General features: G+C 42.9%; 1 protein-coding gene across 1 annotated transcript in view; it reads left to right on the top strand.

Moving 5' to 3' along the window:
• The first annotated feature begins 6,336 nt into the window (after window positions 1-6,336).
• The window catches only part of LOC122570675 (zwei Ig domain protein zig-8-like), a 118,486-nt gene continuing 103,964 nt past the window's right edge, over window positions 6,337-20,858 (top strand). Inside the window, exon 1 of the mRNA XM_043733300.1 lies at window positions 6,337-6,528. The gene's annotated coding sequence lies outside the window, so the exon portion shown is untranslated. The remainder of the gene's footprint in view (window positions 6,529-20,858) is intronic.

Genomic DNA, 20,858 nt, shown 5'->3' with positions numbered 1-20,858 from the left:
TTCCTTCTATAATTCTCAATCCTTCTATCTCTCTACCTTTCCGGTTACTTTTTCCTTTAGAACGAAAACTACGATAGATAAAGCGATAAACAAAACGTGCACGTATATAGGTTATTATTCGCGCATGGCTGAAATCTTTATTTTTGTCGTCATTTTATTTTCACAGTTTACGCCGCGTTGCTTCTCGCGCCAAATCGAATGTTATCCATCGACGTTTGAATGAAAAGCCGGGAGCTTGGCTTCCAGCCCGTGGCAATTTTAAGAGATTTTATGATTTTACATTCTGTACGATGTATTACGCAAGAATGGTAAAAATACGCATTAATCACGAAGAAAGCGTTCCTCATTGTCAATTTAAAGCGATTCGCACTCGTTCGACTGCTGCATCCACATAATATTACAAATTACGTCGCAACGTTAATCGAATAACGCGATAAATTATTTAATAATGCGTAATCAGATTTCATTTGTAACGTAGTGAGAGAACGGTGATAGCAATGGCGTGGCTGTACCAGCGAAATTTGTTTTCATCGTAATTACGCGACAGATTTAATCTAACTACGGGATTAATCTTCTTTTTGAACGGCATGAAAATGCAACAGGCGTTTCGTAGGACCGTAGCAAATAATTCGATGAAATTAATTTCACGTATTTCAATGGAAATTTGTTATTGCTCTGTATGCTTTATCGGAACACGGATAGTTGCGCTTCCCTGTATTTTCGTACGACTAATCATTATCGTCCATTCGTATCGTGCTTCGCCATTGTGTATTTTTAGTCGACGCCGAACATTGGTGGGCGAGAGGGATGACGGACAAATTTGAATTATAAAGATACGTTTATTTATTCATTTATTTCTTTATAGAGACGCGACTTTCGATTCGAACCCTTTTAGGTAAAATTGTTCGCTTGTCCGTGATTCGTTTAACGGAGAATAATTGAAACGTAAAAAGAACATACCGTGCATTTTAATTTAAAACCGTCAAGACGCGCAATCGGTTTCTTTGTCGATATTGAATTTCAAACATAAAAATCTGTCGCCCGTTCTAGGTTATTTTACGACGAGAATGGAAAGGTTTGTTGACGGCAGAACATGATCGATGGGAGTGCCTGCGTGTCCTTCGATAAACTTTATGTCATCTACCTGAAAATTGAGCCACTCCACGGTACAAAGTGATAACATCCTATGGATAAAAACAATTTGAATATTGCAATGCACGTAAATAGTAAATTTAACCGCAATCGAGCGACCCGTTTATCTTATCCGTGCGAGACGTTTATTTCGATGGTGTACAGAAAGAAATTTAGTATCGTTGAATTTGGTCATTCCCTTTCAGCATTAAAGAAAAATCGTTCGCCGGTGAATCGGTCGAGTTTCGTGTCCGTTATTGATTTTTGCAAATCCATAGTCGTTCTTGGTTACAGCGGATGATCGCAAATACTATCGCAATAGCCGAGGATTTTACGAATCAACCGGAGAGATTGAGATCGAAACTAGGGTAATAAGAAATCTATAGGATTAACTCGGGGCGGTGTATGTGCAGTAAAGGCACTCGCTGAACGTAACATAAAATTTAACGATCGAACGGACGGACCGATGGGATATTTTCCTTTACCTCGAGACTAATATGTACGAAACGAGGTTGATTCTTGCGACTGAGAGAAATCTCTTCTTGCGATAGCATTCGTAAGAAGATGTAAAGAAGGATTTCGAAGAGTTAATACTTCAAAAGACATTTGCTTACGGAGAATATCGAATGATACGAAATTACTCGAGCTTCGTGTTTTGTAGAAAAAAGGAGTAGGAGTTTCGTAGGTAGGTTTATACGAGCACATAGACGGTGGATCGGGTCTTTTCGTTTTCCGATAACTTTTCGATCGTTTGCCGCGTCACGAGAATCGTAAAAATGCTAAACACGAAGCAAAAATATAAAAGGTAACATAAGCATGTAAACGGACGATAAAATAAAGATGAGAAGACCGTGTGTTAAGTATCGTTTGTAGACATTCGTTTCTCTAATGACTCGCGTAACCAATTTCTGTTCTTGTATCACCGATATGTTTGTTGGAGACGATCGCTGGAACAACGCCGCTTGCGTTATCGTTTTCTCGTATCCGTCGATTCGATTTGCTTGGCGACATTGTTGTATCTTCGATATAAAATCCTCTCAAGGACCCGGATTTCTTACCCTGGCTGACTGCCTATTTTTATCCGAATCTCTTCCACGATCCTATATATTTTTCTTCTAAAATCCTTCGGGACTGCGGAAAAGTAGTAGTCCACCCCGTTCCCCTAACATTGCCCCTTTTCTTTACGTCTGTTTCTGGGAATCGCGCTTTTCTCCTCTCATAGCAGCAACGTAAATAAGTACAAGAGATTTTCAAGCAAGTTTCGTTACTGGTAACTTTGGCGTTCATTTTATCGGATACTTTGACGAATGCCTGTAGGGTAGCGTGTCACGGTAATAGTCTTTGCGCTACTGGGAATTGCACCGGGGATTTCGCAGGGAAAACGTATCTTTTACCGATCTTTGTAAAATTAATCGCTTTCTAACGATGGATCGCCGAAGGAGACCGGAACAGTGGAACAGATGGGGATTCGACTTCGCGACACAGCAATTTATACTCCGTCGGTGACGTTGATCGACGACGAGTTCCACTGAATTTATTTCGATGTGCGAAAGATATTAAAATTAACTGGAGCATAAAAGAGATGTATAAACCACGGATACCTAGCTATTCGAGTCGAATTATTATGCATTTGGCGCTACGGTACATACTAGCGAGTGCGCATTAACGTTAAATTTGCTGTGTACATACTATTGCGTGATCGAAATCGGTCGAAGGTATAATCGGAGTATTCAAATATTCGTATCGTTGGAAATAAACTTTTCAATTGGGTCGGATCGCCAGCTATTGTCCATGCGAGTTTCAATCGTATCGATGAAACTTAAATTATCAATTTATCATCGCGAATTGATTATCTTCAATCTGTAATTTCTAAAGATAGAAACTTGGCGTTTGTATCGTGTTTGTTGCAGCGATTTCGGAAGCGAATGAAGATATATTCTCAATTCCACGAGTACATATATTTTCTTTTTCATTTCTTTTTATTCTTACACTTTTATTATTGCTCGTTAATTGTAGAATATAGTCGTACACAGTTTGCCGCCTTTAAAATTATTCGATTCGAGAGCCGCAGAACTTATTCTTCGCTGCTTGTCGATTTCTTCGGTCTCAATAATCCATATCTAAAACTTAATCCTAACCCCGACCATATTTCATGATTATATTGCTTGAATTATATTTCATATCGCTCGTGTATTCGTCTTGTGTTTACGACAACGATTGAACGCCGAGATCTTCTGATCTCACGTTCTTTGCGTCGGGTACTTTAGTAGAGAGACCGAATCCAAAGATCATAGAGTTCTGATCCGCTGTTTGCTCTGGTTTCTGACAAAATACAGATATTCAAGAAGAATGTCGACGTACGTATCTCTTTCGGTGTTATCGTTTACACGCAGTCTGCTTGTCTCTTTCTCTCTTCTCTCGCGATAACTTTATTCGCGAATTTCAACGGCGAACTCGTCCCTTCGAAAGCAAAATTGCGATTGCTATCGAAACTGTGAGCTACACGAGTTCGGAATTCTCGAATTTCTTATACGGGAATTTATCTTTCTTTTTTCTTTTTTCTTCTTTTTTTTTGCTTTGAAAGAAGATTAATTTCTTAAGTGCCGTTCCGTTCCTCGGTGAAAATAGGAGACACGATTATAGGATCTGCTGTAGTTTCGCGTATAAGGTGAACGATAAATTCTACAAGGACGAAACACGTCGGCATAATTGAATGTAACGCTGTCAATTAAATTTTACGTCGAGCTATATTGCGTTACGTACGGTCCCGTGGCTGACGGGGTAGGTCTCCGTTGCACGCGTCGATTCCATTTGTTCCATGACACATCCGCGCAGTTTTATACGCGTTCTATATCAGTTGCGCGTAATATGCTCGCACGTCTCCATCCGATGAACGAACGTATTCGTAAATTCGTTCATAGTAAGTGAAACGGATCGACTGTACGGTGAACTACGGCGAACGGCGACCTTTCTTATGAGTTTGTTCAGGCCACGTTGAAACGAGGGTAATAGGAAATCGATGATGAATATGCATGACTCGAAATCGAATATTCGTATCGGAATACCGACGGTTTGGCTTCTGCGAAACCGCGTGGGTCGAGATGATAGATTGCAGCATACGAGATGAAACAGAATAGGTAACGAAATTCTTTGGTTAAAGAACGAGTCGAAAGTCGCACCTAACGGTCTTGCGGTACATGCTAATTCGTTCGGTCATCGTCCGTCTGTCGGTAGGAACGATAAGTCGGCAACAACTGGTATAAGAATCGACGTGAGTTCGCAAAGTGTACGAGTTGTGTTTGTGTGTGTGTATGTGTGTGTGACAGAGACTATCGCGCGAAGGGCGCAAGATGAAACTACAATCGGAACGAACGTTTCGGTTTTGTGCAGTAGAAACAAAATGTTCGCAAGGAGAAACGCGTACGATCGTAAAGCACCGGTGTTGGCCGGCGAACAATGCAGACGGAACGCGTCGGCAGCTAGCGATAGAGCGGTGTACGGCTCTGTTTCGATTCTCTTCTTTCCACGATGTTGATCTTGCTCTTCCGCGTATTGTTCGCGATACATTATTAATACCGCGAATACAGAGTGCAAGCAGACTGAGCCGTATCCATGGAAAGGGTGTTACCCCTCGAATACAATGACGAGTCGAACGTTCGTATTAACTCAGTCTTTCCATGCAATAACAGCGACGCTTGTGTGTACACCAGTGTACACTGCGAATACACGTTACTACGGAGGGATGGATCGACCATCGCGTTGAGTCGCGTTTCGCTGTTCGCCAGCTACGTACGTGCCTGTTTGTCCATTGAAAGTTACTCGTCCTTTGAGCTGGTCGTTTTCCCTGTTGCAGGTATAGGAGGGATCGAAACAACTTGTTTGTTAAATTTCGAGATCGGCCAGTCAGTGGATATCGTTTGATTCTTGCGTTAGCTTAATCCTTCTCGTTGAAGTTAAATACTCGTTCGATTCAGGGCAGTTTTACGAGTTGCCGTTGAATGGTTCTGGATATTTGAACGAGAATAATAAACGTGTGGCGTTTAATAACGTTTGAATGTAGGTATCGTACCGTACCTGTAACGTCGAACCAGCCGTACGATCGCGATCATCTCCAGGCAATTTCGATAAGTGCGGGCTTTTTATTTCACGACTTGCCACTACGGAAAATCTTGACTCGCTGTTAGAGTCGTTCCCAAGATTTATGCGACCAACGGTCGACGGCGTGGAAGGATAAATTTGAATTCACAACCTTCTTTTCTAAGAAATATCGCGGCCGAATTTACGCTACGCCCGGATAGAAAAAGATTGTTATCATTCGGAGGAACGAAACACGATTTTGGATATAAGTGGGAGGATGAAAAGGGAGAGACGCGTCATTTGCCAAGGACACGAGAGATACGCTCGCGGTATATTTCACCGATCTTTTACGCGAGAAAGAAGCCCGTATCGTTTGTCGAAAATAGGATTCTCGTTACTTTTTCGTATCAACGATGGTCATTCGCGACACAGCACGATCATCAAATAGTTGCGGCGTCGTAGGTTGCGAATCTGAAACGAATTAGAAATCTGAAAAGACAAATACTCGCATTTAATAGCTTAACCCGATTCAGTTTCTATCGAAGAAGTATATAGGTAAAATGCTACGTGCCGTACTGGATCTCCACAGATGGATCGATGTCGTTTATCGATATTGTAATTTACAATCGCGATTTTGACATAGGCTACTATGCTATCTATCTCTGTATCGTGATTTTATTCCGAATTCGTATCGATTCGTTGTGCAAAGCAGAGAAGAATGTAAAAAACGAAGGGATATCGGTGTAAATGATTGAAATGAATCGGATCGATCAAAGTGAGCGTAACGGGACAGGAGTGGGCTAATGTTACAAAAGGTTGAATCTGAAAATAAACGCAGTTTTGTTCGCAGAGAGTAAGGCTGGGGGATATATAGCAGGAACGCGGGTGTTCGCAGCAACAGCACGCGTGAAAAATCACTATACGCGAGCTACAAGTCTATCAACGAAATTATTTCTCGTATGAAACGTGTATTATTATACAGAGGCGCAAGGAGATGGCTTTGATTTGCGTAGCTTTGCGAACATTTTGATTTTCATCGTATCGTTTGTTCGAATAAATCGTTGGATTTTTATATTTGTCAGTGGCATCGAAACCTTCCACGAAAATACAGCGTTAAACAAACGAGACAAAAGTTTTGCCTGGCACGGACATAGAATTTTTTGTCAGCTTTTCGATCGAGTTCACCGACGCTGCAATTGGAACGGAATTGTCATAAATGTTGCGATGGCAAGATTTGACGAGACAATCGTTCGTTCGATGACGAAGCAAGATAAGCGGAAATTGATGCAACAATTGCAACAAGCGGAAAGTAAAATCGGGGTGAGTTGCTTTTCAGAGGTCTCGCTTGTGTTACGCTATTAACGAGAAATCAGCTTGATAACGTTACGAAGATCAGTCAAACGATAGGATCGAGTCGATTCAGCCTGGAAAAAATTAAGTCCGTTACCATGCCGCCTTTTCGCAAACAAACACAGAATGTTGGAATATTCGTAGCGAAAACGTGGAATTTAATCGAGTAAACGATAATGTTGATTCGGCGTTCGCAACCACTCTGAATATTCGCCATTATTCGTACAATGCTAATATCGACGTGATAAACACGACAGCCTGTCCACGAAATGAAGGCAATTTAACGAAGCGGTCCGACCGAATATTGTAAATTACGTCCGTTAGGCCGTTGCGATCCATCGCCGTTGCAACGCGAAACGTCATACACAACGTTTTACACGTGTTTGTCGTAAACATGGAATCGTTATTGGCCGGCATTCTTTATTACAATTTTCGTCCCGATCCGAACAATAATCAGTCGCTTTGAAGATCGTCGACACACTTTACGCCACCGTTTTTTCGATAACAATACGTTAAACCGTGCAGTTGAAGTGCTTAACACTCGGTCAACGCGAGATCTGAAGTTTTTCGATTCGCCGATTTAACGACACTTTCTCGCGACGATTTAAATCTTTTCAAATAAATAAATTCGCATCACGGACGAAGCGTTTTCGATAAAAACGAAATGCACGGTGTCAAAAAATTCTCGCGGCTTGCACATCGCATCTGCATATACGCGTACACATAGAGAATCGCGTACTGTTGACGCTTTCGACTCGTAGAGTGTTCAATGCACGTAGGCGCGTGGCAACGATTGAAAACGCGTTTCGAAACTGAAATCGAAATCGAGGTCAGAACCTTATCTTTCGATTGTTCGCTGTTTTATCGAGACCCTTGCAATCGTGTTCTCTTACGCGGACAATTAGAATGTACTTTGCTTAACGTTTATCTTGAATTTAGCTGAATCGAGTTGAACTTTGAGAGTTTGCTAAGAAGTTGCGAGATTAGCGCGAATAAACGAAAGAGGAAAGAAAAGGCTGGTTTCGCAAGAAGCGAAACCGGAGACAACGGGCGGTGCGCGGCTGTCGGAAAAGAAGCAAACGGTGCGAAAGAAGGAAAAGTCTCTGCATAAATGTCCCTCGCGGCGTTAGGGAGCCAAGTTATACATATAGAACGTGGGGCGACGGAAGGAAGGTCTGAGCAGTTGCCGGGAGAACGCAATTTGTATTAATTTCAACGGAATTAGGAGTTACGCCTTGGGTCGCAATTAAAATTTGCATAAACAAATTTTAGTCGTCGGTTTAAACTGGAGAGAGATGGTAAACGAGCCTCGTCTTGCATTGCCTCGGTTCTTTTTTATTACTTGATAGATTTTTTTTTTCTTATCGCAACGTATTGCGCGACAGCAATCGATTTTTACGATAAGAGAACTCTCGAGTCTCATTTTCGTTACCCCCAGGTCATAATTCGCTGGAGATTTTTCAAGCGAGACCCAAAAATTTATGAATTCAGCGATTGCAAAGTCTGTCGTACCACGCGACTCAATTGTAATCGTTACGGATTCGATTTGATCGATGATCATTGAAACAAAAAGCAAGTTCGAAGCAAGAGAGAACGACGTCGACGCGAATTTTGCGAAGGTGTTGCTATCGCGATGAAGGGTTCTTGCTGTTCTATGTACTTTAGAAGAGTGCTCGCGACCTCACCGTCTAACCTTTTCCCCTACAGTTTTCTCTTGCGCGAAGAGAAACATCATTCAGCGCATCTACGATGAAAAGTTAACAAACTCTTGCAATAATTAACAAACTCTTAGCAACTTATAAAGCTAAAAAAAAAAAAAAAAGAGGACCAGTCTGTTTTCTACGCTCCTAGCGTGCTTAATAGCGTGTTGGCCGGACCATGGAAGCTAAAAAATATTACGATACGCGATTATTTCAGCTTTGAAAATTATGTAGTGGATGAGCTTCGTGTTTCTGGTATATATTTAGGGCGATTCTGAAGAAAATTGCGTGTTTGCATTAATATTCATCGCGTAGTTAAACCGATCGAGTAGAGAATAGAAAATTAAACGTAGAAATGTTGCCCTGTAAAATTAAGAAGCGAGATTTAGGAACGAGTGTTTTGATCTAAAATATTTCGACAGTTTTAATATAATACCCGAGAGATTTGCTGCGATCGATGATCTTCTCGATCAGATCACATCCCATCTGTCCTCAATTGAGAAGTTTTACGGATGACGACAAAGTTGCCGAGTGTTTATTTCCGTGGTTGATGAAATATCGATGGTTCGGGATTTATCGATGTCTGCAGGAAGATGTGCCGACTGATAAAGGCAACTAACTCGAAGGAGCACTTACTACTGTAGAAAATAACTATTGGATCGACTGTGTAGTCGTAGTAGTAATCTTTAATGAACCGCGAGCTCAGTGCTACTTATTTTGAGACCAAATGTACGAGTTTGAGAGACGGTCGCGAAGAACTATGATTACTAGACTTCGAGAACTGATCGCTACGAGAGACAAACTATTCCTAGAATTGATCGCTGCGAGAGCCGAAGTATTTCAGCAATCGATCGTCGCGAGAGACGAGGTATTTCTGGCGATGTAACAAGAAACTGCCAAGTGTTTCGATGTCTCGCGTTTCTCCCATTTCTCAGAATTTCTATTAATATGAAAAGCGGGACCTGAGAGCAACACGTTCCTCGATAAACTAATTCCTAAAATGTGAGTCTCTTTTCTTCAAGCGAGTCCATAGACGCTTGGAAAGCGGAGGTGACGAAGTCCATCGACAGATCAAGTCCCGGCACTACGAAGTGCGGAGAATCGTTAACCTCCGAGTATTCGGATTCCAAGAAACCTTTGGAATATGAATTTACGATATTTGGAAATATGGAAATGAACAAAACCGGTGTCTAATAAAGGAACTTTCGTTAAACCCGGCTGCAGGCCTATCTACTAACGAAATTTACGAAATAACAAAGTAAAAATTGACGAAGGTTCGCTGTATCATAAAGCCGGTTCATTGCCTTTTCTAACAGCGAGTTTCAACTTGATTTCAATTCGGAAACGAACAGCTATCGCGTCGTGAATGAAGAATGATTACGTACGAGAATGAGATTTTTCAACTTCTCTTTCGTTAATGAGATAAACTTTACGATTTGGAAGAACGTCGCGGAAAGAGTAGAACGGAACACGATATGCATTTTCTGCAACGTTTTCCCTTCGACGCGAACGCGCTTTTTCTAGAAACGCGTAGTCTGCGAACTTCTGCTAACTAGCGAGAACGGGAGTTCGCGCGTGAATTTATACCGTTGCTGCTGTTCGGTCGATGGTGATTATTAAGGTCTTAACTCGGGAAAATTTATCGATTTCCCGATGACGCGCAGACGAGGTTAGCCTAGTTTTCGAATCATCGAGCATCCGATAACAAATTTAGTTCCGATCTGAAAGAAACGATGACAGATTTCGACGATTCGCGCGCAATCGCGGAAAATTTATTCCATCTTTATACGTACGCGTGAACGTAGCGAATCAAAGCGGAATGAATGAAAAGTTAACAATCTACTTCGAGTATTATATATGCATTCTTACATATGCGTATAAAATATATAACACGAAGAAAGATAACGTTTCAACCGATGGAAAAGTCAAAGAGCCGCGATGTAAGATCGAAAGATTGGAACCATACGTGAAAGCGAGCCCCGTGAAACGAGTTACAGAAGGAAAGTAAGTACCTGAGTGCTTATAATTTATGTACATACATTAGAATTATTAAATCGGACGATATTCACGAAATAAAAAAAAAAAAACAGTTGGATTCGCGTGTTACGCGTCTCGTGAGGAGGAGAGGGGTTAGACAATGGGTTAATCTTACCCCAGGCTTCATTATTCCCGCGTTATCTAGCTCGAAGCAGTCGCCGATAATCGACGTTTAACGATGCTGTTTACAGCCTAATGGCCTGCTTAATTTAAATGAAACTCGAGCAATCGAGGCTCGGTACGTGCCGCGCTACGATGCCTCTTTCATTGCGCGATACGAACCTTTCGTAAACGTAGTATCAGTATCCCTTTTGCTCGATCTATCGATATTCGATAGTGATCGTAACGATACCGTTCTTGGAATCTACGAAATTCACGTGTCTCGTGGAAAGAATCGACCGTTCGAGCAGTGGTTTACGTATACATTTTTGGCTTGCGAGAACCGAAGCGCTTGTTATAATTACAAATGTTCGATTGCAAAACATTCTGTGAAATTTCGTCTGTACGGATACAACTCGGCGATTTATAACGAGCTACTAGGTAACGAGGAACGTGTTAGTCGATAAACAATTAAATATCGCGCTTCTGTAACTCTGCAATTGCCTGTATATTCGATGTTTGTTCATTTGCAACCATGATAATCGAAATGTTTGCTTTCATCGAATTTAAGTTACAGCATCGTGTTCGAACATCCCTTATCGGACTCGTTTAACAATTTTAATCATCGCACTCGAATTTCGAGTCGTGTTACTAGACTCTGGAAGTGATTATCTGCAGTTAGGATAATTCTCAATCTGCACGAATTCCACTGTACAATTCCACTGTACATCCTCTCTATACCGGAAACGAAACACGTTTTAATAACGTTTTCATGAAAGAAATTCGACTCAACAGTCGAGCCTCGTCCTACTCGTAGATGTCCCGCTGGTAAAGTTCGCAGCTTTTAGCGGTTAGTTTAATTTACGTCCATCGCTATGAACCAGAAGCATATAATGTGGTAATAAATTTGAGTATCAATCATGGGGAAGCAGCGTATAGTGATGGTGGTACGTAGATCGATGCGAATAGTCAGAAAACTTTGATACGAGTTTCTGTCGTGATTAAAGTTTGACATAACGATGTGGTAATTTAAATCTATCTACCAAAGCACGCTGCAAGTATCGACGATACACTCCGCGATACTCTATCTTTAATCTGTTCGTTTGCCAAGCAACGTGTTCGGTTATCGTAATAAATTCTTTGTTGCTATGTATCAATTTAACCTCGATAAACTGTTTCCAATTACCATCTATTTATCCACGCGTTAATTAACCTTTATTACATTTAATCAACCTTTGTTTTCATTGTGTTGCCGAATCTCTCGTTTCAACAAGAAATGATGAGAATTACAAACTCCGTGTGAAAACGATCAAACCGAAAACGATATTAATGATTCGGTGTTTTACGAGCATTTTACTACCATTACGTGATATTTTTCTTCAACACACACCGCAACTGGTTGGGGCGGGATGCAAGCGTGAATTTCAACTCGATTTGTTTTATTCTCGCGGTTTCCAATTCGTCCGGTTATTGCTTTAAAAAATTTCAACGGAACGTATTTCCCAAAATTTGTCCACTCAAAGCGAAACGAAAATACGCGCGATACGTTTTCAAAGTTGAATCGGTTTCTTATTCGTCGGTGATTTTTTAAAGCCGCGTGTTCGTTCGCTCGAGAGAATTGCGCTCGAGATAAAATTTTAAACGACACCCGTCTCTCGCCTTTCCGTTTTTCATCTCGCTTTGGCGGCAAAGATTACAAACGTTTCGTACGAAACGGTTCTATCGTGTAAACAATTCTCGTCTTGAAAAACACGCTCGAGACTGGATAGAAGAGAAATCTTGCGAACTAGGTTCAACGCTTCTAGTGGAAGGATTAAAAAATGTCGGTGTTATTGCTGGTAGGAAGCGGTAGGTAGAGCGAAGCGGAGTACGGTGGAGGTTGGGTTGAATGGGAGTGAGAGTTGAAAAGGGCGAGGAACGAGTCGAGGTTGGTTACCGTAAGCAAGTTTTCCAGTAAATTCTGGGAGTTGAGCCGCGCGATTTTGCCGCGGTGCGGTATGGCATTAGTCCGTAGGTGGGCGCGAGTTAACGCGTAGCTAGCGGCTATTGGAGAAAAAAATGCCGAGGAACTTGAATAGCGTCCGCAATTGCAAAAGTTCCGTCACGGCCGGAAGGAGAAACTTTCGACATCGGCAATGAGCTGCGAGCGTAAATCTTCTCCGGTGAAGAACCGGCTCGCGTTAAGATTGCGTTTTTCGACCGAGAGGAAACACCGCTCGCTCCGCCGCGCTGGTTCCTATTCAACTAACCGGAATCCTCGCGAAACGTTCCGCGGGCCAACTTCCCTTCAAAATACCAGCGAAACGCGCCGATAGAATCGTAAATTTCGACGATTTATTTTGGACGTGTCTGGTGGATCCGTGGCATACCAGGGTGACAAATTTTTGTTTTATGCCACCGCGCGATAGATTTATCGTGGCGTGTGCACGATCTTATGCCTCGGGCATCGTATACCATCGATAGAGGAATTTTTATTTTTCCCCTATGTTCGCGTTTATTCAAGATTGTCGTTGCGGCTGTTCCATGAAATACAATCTTTCGCGATCGAGATTCACCCCATTTATCAGCCAGGACGTTAACTATAGCTTTTGAGAAGTCGATCGCGTATTAGCGTGAACGGTATCATGGTGGAGTTGGTTACTAGGATTGTGAATACAAATTTAGGAAGCCCCGAGAATGAGAATCAAATAACTTTGGTAAATACTGGCGGGAAAATCATTTGCTTGCGCTTCGTATCCCATTTCATTCCTCTTCATCCCCTTTCATCCTACATTATCCCCCAAATATCCGGTACTTTGGCGTGCTCGTCCATTTACAAATACATTCAGTACTTTGGGCTTGAACGTTACAGTCTTCTACACGATAATTGCCTCACGGATACGAAATCCTCGGAAAATTTCCGGACAAAAATTCAATTGGACTTTCCTGTCGTGTCGTCGAGAGAGGCTCGTTTAACCTGCGAACGAGAACGACGGACAGGGCGAATAACCGTGTTGGCGTTAATTTTCTTGTTCGTCCGTTAACCGATGGAACTTAATGTAGGTGCTGCCTGAATTTGTACCTATCGTGTTCTCTAGAACAGAGGCATTCGCTCGATCGTTGCCGCGTTACCTCGACCAAGATCTTCCAGGCTGAAATCAATTTTCTATAAAGCAATTATCTCCTCCCTTTGACCGTAACAAATCGCCGTGAAAGAAACTGAACGGCACACGGAACCTGGACGAACCCGATTGCATTGAAATTCGGTCGAACGGTTTCGGACGCGTTACGGTTAAGTTGGAACGAGACGGGACAGTAGGTATCACGTATCTGACTGCGACGATCTCAATTGCGACCTTCGTCGGCGAATCTCGAAGCGAAATCCGTCGGCACGAACAATTTAATCAACGAGACCGAGTTTATTGGCCGGGACGTCGAACTTAACCTCGTGTTGACCAATTTCAATGGTTTACCCTCCCTGACTCGTTACCGAGTACCTCGAGCAAGGTGGATCAGCTTACGGAGAGAAGCGAAAAGGGAGCACGGGTTGCATTTAACCTTAACTGCGCCACGAGGAGTTTGCCGTGCCGTACTTATAGTTAGCATCGGCTTCGGTACTAGATCTGGCAAGAGGAAAGGAATTGCTCTATGGCGATGGTAGGTCAGAATAGTTCAAAGAGAAGTTGCAATGGTCGATATTATCTCTTCTACCGATGGGTTAATCCTATCCCTGTCTCTGTCTCCGTGCAGGGTAAGCCAACCTGGTGTCGTCGTCTTTTCCCGGTTCGTCCCCTGCCCGTTCACACCCGTTCGTCGTGGTCGCCGCGGCGCCGATCGCCGGGCGCCGGTCGCCAGCCGCAGATAACTAGCTTGGCCAACGTCCAAAATTCACAGACAACCCGCATTCCAGTAAGGTTTCTCCTTTGTACTTTTGCTGTAGGCATCGCGCTACCTTTTATTCGAGCGAAAGTGTCGCGCACATACGTAGGAAGACCTTTCTTTCGAGCGACGCGTCGATTCTGGACGAAGCGTCGGTGGCGGTAAATGGTAGCGACAAAATGGAACTCGACGAGGTTCCGAGGTCGAGCTCGGAATGTCGAGCACAAAGAGAACCATCGCTGGAAATTTGCGCCAAGTTCCGAGCACGGACAACTTCGGGAGGTCAATAATTAAATCCAGTCCGTAGTAGTACGCGGCTGAACTTTGATCCTCATGAATTTTCAACGAACACAGATGCTCGTGAATTATGTTCGCTAGAGAGAAAAACAAGATGTCTAGTACGAGCGACGTAAGAGTTTTCCACAAGCTGGACAAAATATTACCTTTTTTCCGATGGCAACCGCTTTCACCGATAATTAGTTGAAAAAAGTTTGCTGAACGGAAGTCTCGCATCGTCCAGCTAACATCGATTAGTTTTGAACCGTACGAATCGACTAGCGTCGCGAATCGTGTTTCTTTCTTTTTATTACTCTACGTTTTTGCTCGTTGTATCGGAAACCCAACGAATGCAAGACCAGTGTTTGTAAATTCGCCGCGAGATCGACGTAGAATCGCTCTGTCATCGTGAAAAGTCGGATTTAATTTTACGAGAATTAACGGGCATCGATCATTCGCTGTTCGACGATTTGGTCGTCGTAAATATCGCAGTTTCATCAACACGGCGTGTTTCATTTCGCCATTCTATTCAGGTCTAGTGTTTGCTGTTTCGATGTAGGGTCTGCCGCGTGGCGGTCTCGTTTCGAAAATAGGGAGAAAGGCGGTAAAAAGCAGAAAAGCGTGGACATGTAAGAAAGGTATGGTCAGGTTCTCGAGCGTAGAAAAGAACGGCACACCGCGGAGAACGGCAGAGGATGCGGAAATGGCGCAGTGTCCTACGGGATACGTCGGACGATTGTTTTGGCCGCGCTCCCATTTCTCCGGCTTTATGGGCAACGGACAGAATTTGTGGCATCCCGTGCAGCAGCAACGAGCGGCACTTTTGCCTCGCAGGCCCCGGCTATTCCGCCATTAGTTACAGAACCACTGGCTTTTCCACGATTGTTCTTATTTTTCGAACTTCTCTTGGCCGTTCGCCCTCTCGCCGCTCCCTGTCAGCTTTTTCCATCTCGTATCTCGTGCAATTGTAATACCAACTGCTGTATCGAGACTCGGGAGACTCGCTTGACTCGTTTGACTCGCTTGAAATACAGAAACTTGTCGAACGCTCTTTCTCTCTCTCTCTCTCTCTCTCTCTCTCTCTCTCTCTCTCGAATTTGCAGTCTTTTTTTCACGCGGAAAGTTTCGCTCTCCATCGCGACTCGAGAAAGCATCGATCACCATTCGCACTTTTGACGGGATTAACATCCAACTTTTGTAATTTCATTGTACCAAGAACGACCTTAGTAAAATATTTGACCAAATACCTGCCAGAACCGCGTCAGACTAGAGATTTTCAATTACGATCCATCGTAACGAGAAGATACACCATGATGGTAATATCAATTCAAAGGAAGACTCTGGTATTTGTTTGATCGGCGATATACTCGTCGGCGCATTGTATCACATAATAACGCCGATCCTGTACCTGCATACAGAGGAGATTCCACGGATTCTTGATGTACCCGTTCAACGGGGAAAGATAACGAAGAAGAAAGGGAGAGAGAGAAAGAGAGAGAGATGAGATAGATAAAGAGAGGGAGAGAGAGAGAGAAAGCTGGAATATTGCGTTCCGGATATATCGAGACTCCTAATATTTTCGGACTCTGCAAGATCCGATAAGATAGATAGTTCGAAAGATTTTCATATTTTACCATCGGTAAATTAATTCTCGGCGGATTTGCGGCGATGATAAACGATCCGATGCGGCCAAGGAGATTCAATCAAAGGCGGCTAACTACCAACGAGTCTTCTAATACGAAATTAAAATATCAATCGAATTAAAAACGATCAGGTGATGTTAATTTTGTTAAATTAACAGACAGATTGATAAATTGGCAGATATCTTGAGATAGCCGACAAACATACCGTTGATTCCACTTACCCCTGTCAAAGTTGCTCTCGTTTATATTCAACCGCTTGGCGAATCGACTCGACTTTACACGCCGTCGATTTCACTCGTACTCGCCTACTTTTCGCGCCGAGAGGCCAAACAGAGGCAATCATGATTTGCATAATCGATACCGTTGAGATCGCCTACGCATCTACGCCGAGACTCTTGTTTCCTAGCGGGACCACGGCGTGTTTCTCTTTTCCTGTCACGTTGTTTTCTTCCAGCAATCTGGTGTCACTATCTTTCCTGGTTATTTCCCGAGAGAAGAGTCATCACGCCCGAAAGAAATTTCAGCGTTAAACCTCTGAACGAAATGCCTTTTTCGATTATTTGGAGAGTCAGATCGGATTGCGATCTGTTACGTTCTACGTCTAGGATGATAAATGCCCGTTAAAGCGAGCAGATTGTTTTTCCCCGAAACACGAAAAAAGAGAAAAGAAAAAGGAAAATATATCGAGAGAGATTGAATTACGGTTTCGCGAATAGAAAAATAGTTTCGTACATCCAAAATCCGTTCGCGCGATATTCCATTTAGCTGGTTGCCATTAGAGAACGTTAAACTAGCTGTGAAACGCCATTCGGTACGTAGATGCTTACCTCAGGGAATACGTTCGCACCGTATATGAACGGTACATACAGCGGACGAAAACAACAAGAGGAGCGAGTTTCGATGCGCCGCGCCGCGCCGTGTTGTGTCAGCTCACCGATCGATGTCCCAGAGCTCGCTCCTTTTATTACGACGGTTTTCCACTGGGACGACAAAACTATCGAAACACGTAGTCGAAGTACACGAAAAGTACAAAACTGCACCTTCATAATAAATATCCTACCGTACAATAGAGATACATAAACGAGTTGCTGTTAAATAGCTGCGGCAAAATATTGCCGATTGATGGCAAGCGGAACTAATTTCTTCTCCACTATCAATCCTTCCTTCTCGTTTCAAAATATCAACCATTCGATTTTACCACGTAAAATCGACGATGAGAAGCTGAAATTGAAAATTAAAGCCGAATTCGAAATGCTAATTGGATGGATACGCGCACGGGATGAATGCAATTGCTGCAAATGAATTACTGAAATGCGCGTGCCCTGAAACGGAACACCCGATAATATCAATAACCTCGAGCGTTTTTCGAAATTTAATTGGCAACGTATTCATCGCGAAGCAAGAACCGGCAGAGCAGTTTCTATTCATACAATTCTTTGATTGTTACGCTGGAAACGAGGATTGCTTGGCGTTGGAAAGACAGTGTTTCCGTTGCCCGATCGCTGGAAACAGATCGGTATATCGTTGAACATGGAATCGCGTGTTCCCGCCGAATTTCCGTGAACTTTTAGCCGACAGTTTTACAGGGAGATTTCTGTCGCACTTGTTCCCGTTGTAAACCGCGTACCGTTTCGTTGTGCGAATTTATCGAAAAAGATTTCGGCCATTTTTCTAAACGCACCATTCAACGCTTAATCGATGATTCAGTTCTTTTAACATTTCGTTTGAGGTATTACATCGTTTTGTCATATATTCTGAATGCTTTCAATCAGTAATTAGGTGTTGGCGTTTTTTTTCTGTTGCCGGCCTCCGGTAGAAACCAGAGACAATGAAAATGAGATAGAGCACCGTCAGAAACCGGAAATTTTTTATCGACCATTTCGAGCGAAATTGTTCTTTCTCTTCTTCCATCGTCAGTTGGCTCTTTTTACGAAATACAACGATTCGAATCGTCCATCCGTCCCACGAATTTCACAAACATTGTTTCAACAGGAGAATTGATCTTCGACTTGGACCAGTTAGTTTTTCTGTCAGCTTGAAGGATACAGAATGATATCCTGCTGCGGAACGAGACCGGTTTCGTATATACTCGCGTGAAACGGGTAAACTCTTGAGCAACAAGTAGCGTACTCGAAGCTTCCATAGAGTCGATCCTTGTTCTAAATGCGACTCGTTGACGGATATTGAACCTATTAGTAACAATCGATCGGTTTCCATGCGACATGATACTCGCGTTATATCGTCAACAGAAAATCCCGCATTTTATCAGCAGGAATGCAAATTCGTAAAAAATGTTTCAAAACTATACTTGTGTACGCAATACGTAAATATACGCTATACATAAAACATATATCAAAACGATATCACGATAAATGTAAAAGCAATTACATACGCATCATATTACAGACGCAATCGCGCTACCGACCGAGATAGTAAAATATGTATTTTCAAAACAACGAACGAATCTCTGTATATCGAGGAGCGCGGTATTTCCCCTTCCGATAGGTGGCTGATCGATCACTGACGAGAGACTTTTAGTAATTGACGCAAATTTGATGAGGTAGATAACGCGGTATATAGCGTACAGCGTTATTATCGAATAGAGAGTGACAATGAATTTAAATGTATGTACATAGAACTTTCATGAGCCAGTTTTCAGATAAATCAATCTCTGCTCGGTGTAAATCGCGCTCCGCCACCGCAAGTGTTTGTTTGCAATAACGAATAACGCGGAAACATCGATGAACGCGTATTTGTGCGCGTAGATATAGTGCTTATTTTCCACGTTTAAATATTTACCCGTACATAAAATTTATTAGAAACCTCGCGCGTATGATACGACGTGTTAATAATAATCGGAGCGCTTTGATTTCGCACTACGATTTCGTCCACCATCGATGGTAAATAATTCTGCGTGTTTAATTTCGTTCGTCCATGGTGCGCGAGAGTTTGGTAAACAACACAGGAATATAGTGTTCTCGGAGTTTCACCCAATCGATCGAGCAGGTGACGCGATATGCGGCAAGATCGTATCGAAGTCCCAGTTGTATCGGTGTTGTTGTATTATATACGAGACGTATGAGGATTAACCGGGACATCGATAAGGGAACGTATGCGTAGAAGTGTAGGCGTACGCGACTCGCATCCCCCTAGACTTCATCCTGTTAGGGACTTTATATAGAACTCTATTCCAGGTACGATAACAGTTTGCGATAGGCGCCCGGTTGCTCGTTGCTCGTTGCAAGGCGACGCGCATTTCCGTCTACGTCTACGGTCGGTGTTTTCATTCGGTAAATGGACGGGCGCATTGTTTCACGGTGCAACGGAGTGCAACGCGGAGCATCGCGGATGAATGGAGCCGCGAATCGTCTGAAAGCCCTTTTTTGTTTCGTGGCCCGCATACATGCATCTCGTGAACGCATCCTCCGTTTCAGATACCGGAGAACACAAACTCTTGGCCACTGTTGATTTTTCTCCGTTTTCTCTTTTACCCGTACTCGCCTGTTTCCATGAATTCCGGTTTAATTTTATACAGCCTCTCTGCACTACGTTATCTCACAGTCGCAACCAAACTTGAAACCCTTCATCCTCCTTCTTTACATACTCCTTTGCGAGTAATTTTCTTCAAAAAGAGAGCCAGCGTCTCGACTCTACGAACTAACAGGATGATTACGTGCGTGAGTAAGTGCCGTATATTAAATAAGAAGATACAGCTTCTAGCCAATGTTTATTTGCTGCTCGTTTTATTCGCGTTTCTCCTCTCTTTTCTCTTTAACGAAGTATATTCTTACGTATCCTATAGAGAAATCAACATCTTAGCAAATCTGCCTTTCGTTATTTCATCGTTACGCTATCGCACTCTTTCCTCGTCGTTCTATCATCGTCCTATCGTCGTTCTCCTTCGGCGTTACTCCGCTTTCCTTCTGAGACTGCTTTTGCAGCTGCATCTCGAATCTCGACGTGTTAATAGAACGAGAAACGAAAGCAGTAGATGGATCTTCGGAGTTGATCGAAACGTTGACGACGAAAAGGAGTAACGTAGTGCCGATCGTAAGCGAAATTTATTTCAATGGTAGACGATATCAACTATTTTTAGACTGATATCGCGTTGATTTTTCGCCAACTAGAGAGTCTGAGAAAAATGCACCGTCAGGTTATATTAATCTATGTTCGTGTTTCGCTTTTTGTTTCCTCGTTGCTTCGTCATCGTGCTTCTCCGCCATCTCACCATTTCCTTCCTCCGACGCGGTCTAATTGCGCTTCCGTGCTACATGGTGCGAACGGGCTAAATGGGTCGAAAGAGAAGAATAGAATAGAAAGGAGCAGCTCGAACGGATTCGCCTAACTGGGAGAAATAAGCTAAATGTTAAACGAAGATACGAGAATGATAGCTTGGCCATCAACTGCCGCGTTTAAATAATTGATCGCATTTCTCAGGTTGCGAAGTGCAAATGCGTTGATCGGCTGAATAAAAATCGCCCAGGGAGGAGGGAGGGGCGATCGATTCCACTCGTTGCTTTCAAAGCTTCTGCCACGGCTTCTGTATTATCGTCGGTCGTTACTATCGTCGATACCAATCTTTTTGTTGGTTTCCTTTGGAATGTGAAATTCTCATTGGCGCGAGCAATTCGACGAAAACAGGCCGAAAGGACCGGGAAGGGAAATTCCGATAAAGATGAAATATATC

This window comes from Bombus pyrosoma, linkage group LG9 (genome assembly GCF_014825855.1).
Source record: "Bombus pyrosoma isolate SC7728 linkage group LG9, ASM1482585v1, whole genome shotgun sequence".
In the NCBI taxonomy this organism is placed as follows: domain Eukaryota; kingdom Metazoa; phylum Arthropoda; class Insecta; order Hymenoptera; family Apidae; genus Bombus; species Bombus pyrosoma.
The sequence above is the reverse complement of the archived record's forward strand: the minus strand, read 5'-3'. Positions and strand labels throughout refer to the sequence as shown.